The 2,721-nt window shown below is 40.2% G+C and overlaps 1 non-coding gene across 1 annotated transcript; it reads left to right on the top strand.

Moving 5' to 3' along the window:
- The first annotated feature begins 1,322 nt into the window (after positions 1–1,322).
- On the top strand, positions 1,323–1,377 carry LOC139568981 (U7 small nuclear RNA). Its single transcript, XR_011673818.1, has one exon. It is a non-coding gene; the product is annotated as a U7 small nuclear RNA (small nuclear RNA).
- The last annotated feature ends 1,344 nt before the right edge of the window (positions 1,378–2,721 follow it).

Raw genomic sequence — 2,721 nt, 5'->3', positions numbered from 1 at the left:
CTCTGGTGAGAGACTGACAGTAATGCTTATGTTCTGCAGGGGCTACATCCACAGTCTGCTGGCTCTGCTGTTTGTGTTGGAGAGAAATGGATATAAAGGGGGTCACTATCAATTCTGAAAGATCACAGAGAATATTTGCTGCAGGACATTGGAACAAAGCTGTAGTGTAGGGTTTACAAGGTTGTTTATCAGGGTGTGTGTGTGTCTGTGCATGCGCGTGTAAGAACATATTTTGGTGATGTTCAGTTACCCACAAGAAACAAAAACAGGGATTGTATTTGTTCCATTTAACTCCTGCTGCTTGCTCAATAGCTCTCTCCACTGTCTTCATGTCCTCCATTTCAGCCAACACCTGGGTCCCCATCACAAAAACAGAGAGGGAGGGGAAAATGGACGGAGAAAGCGAGGGATCAAGAGAGAGGATGAGTGAGTGAAAGAGAGAGAACGACACAGGGAAGAGGCAGAGAAAGAAAGAGAGAGATAAATAAACAAAGAGCGAGCGGGAGGAAGAGATAGAGATGATAGATGAGATGATGAAAAATAAAATCCTTTGTCTTCACGTTAAGCACAGCTCAGTAGCTGGGCCAGCCATTGATTAGAGTGTGAGGTAATGTTAATGTGATCAATATGTGCCGAGCTGATAAGGATGTTCACAGAAAGTGAGGCTGTCATCTTCCTCCCTCACCTCACCTGGCCTCGCCACGTAGCCAAGGAGAGGGAAGTAGAGGAAGAAGAGAAGAGGTGGATGAAGGGAGAAGAGGAGGAGAGGAGGAGAGGAGGAGAGGAGGAGACTGGTCTATCTTTATCTCCACCATGAGCTAATTGCTCCAAGATATCAAAGAGCCTCATCGTTAGGAAGGTACTGGATAGAGAGTAGAATGATGATGTCATTTGCTTATGTAACCCTCTCACCACGACTCCAATAGATCAGCACAAGGAGAGGGAGAGGTTTTGGATGGTTGAGGGGCAGCTTTTGGAGAACTGTGGGGAATCTTTGATGGTTGGTGGCCTGGTGGTTGGGAGCTTGGCCCGGTGGCCGATAGGTCGCTGGTTCGGATCCCCGTTTTGACTTGGTGGGAGAACCCTTTGGCGAGAATGTCAAGAGTGTGCAAAGCTGTCATCAAGGCAAAGGGTTGCAAAGGGTGGCTATGTAGTAATCAATATGTTTTTGGTTACTACATGATTCCATATGTGTTATTTCATAGTTTTGATGTCTTCACTATTATTCTACAATGTAGAAAATAGTAAAAATAAAGAAAAACTCTGGAATGAGTAGGTGTTCTAAAACTTTTGACCGGCAGTGTACCTACCTACACTTTATAGAAAATTTGCTCTTTTAGTATTTCTCCAGCTGGTTTCCTGAAAAAGAAAGCCTCCACTTCTATGACAAAGATAATAAAACACTGTAGTAAATACTATAGTAATGTCTGCAAAAACACTACAGTAAATACTACAGTATACTACAGTCTGCAAAAACACTACAGTAAATACTACAGTATACTACAGTCTGCAAAAACACTACAGTAAATACTACAGTATACTATAATCTGCAAAAATACTACATTAATTATTATAGCACATACTACAGTCCGCAAAAACACTACAGTGAATACTACAATAAAGGCTGAAAAAACACTACAGTGAATACTATAGTATTTATACCATATTATAGTATACTATAATATTTTTATGTGGGTAACTCTTTTTTGCAACGCTGGCTAGCTATATTTTCCACAGCAGCATGCGATTTCAGGTAAATTCGATAGATAGATGTTTAACTATACTTTCTCTAGACTTGTTACAGGTTAGTCAAATGAAAGATGCACTATGCAGAAATCGCTCCGCCATTTCCTGGTTGCTAAAAGTTAGTTTGCCTAATAGTTCACCTAATTTCAGTTTATGTGACAAAACAAGGTATGTTGGCAGTTGATGTTACTCTTCAATAACACAGACCCAAAGCAAATCAGGGGGAGAAAAAAAGGTTTATTCAAAGAGGACAAATCATAGATGTTGTGCTGAGAAGTAGATGTTCATTCTTCCCTGTCCTCAGTGATTCTCTCCATAGAACAAAGAGGCAGGATATAGTTTTATAACCGAACCCTAGCCTGTGGTTGACCAATTAGAATTCCTTGCAATAAAACTGGGCCAATGGCCAAATAACAAGTATCCTGTTTCAGGCTCAATGCCTAGACAAATTCCTCCCAGGTCTCTGACCCATTGATCATTAATTCCCTATTACAGAAATACCACTATTTCCATTGATCGTTAATTTCCTCTTGACCTTTAATCTTCTGCGTTGTGTATTTATCTTCAAAATATTCGTACACTCCCCCCTAGACCATTTAAAAAATACATATACTTAAATATGTATTTTTAGAAAATAATAGGAAACATGAAAATATAGGCAGTATAAAAAACATTAGCAGTAAGTATAAAATCATTCACATTAAACACCTTTCATTTCTATGAAACACAAAGGGCATATTTTACTTGCTGCTACAATAAGAAATAGATTTCAAACAAAGTTATAGACAATAAGTATTAACAGGTGTAATGATGATGTCCCTTACGACTCCTACCACATCCTGTATTAGGGTGCGCACATCCTCAAGGGTGCGTGCTCTGCCCCCTCCTGTACTCCCTGTTCATCCATGACTGCGTGGCCAAGCACGCCTCCAACTCAATCATCAAGTTTGCAGACGACACAACAGTTGTAGGGTT

This window comes from Salvelinus alpinus, chromosome 2, assembly GCF_045679555.1.
Source record: "Salvelinus alpinus chromosome 2, SLU_Salpinus.1, whole genome shotgun sequence".
NCBI classification, from domain to species: Eukaryota; Metazoa; Chordata; class Actinopteri; order Salmoniformes; family Salmonidae; genus Salvelinus; species Salvelinus alpinus.
The sequence above is the reverse complement of the archived record's forward strand: the minus strand, read 5'-3'. Positions and strand labels throughout refer to the sequence as shown.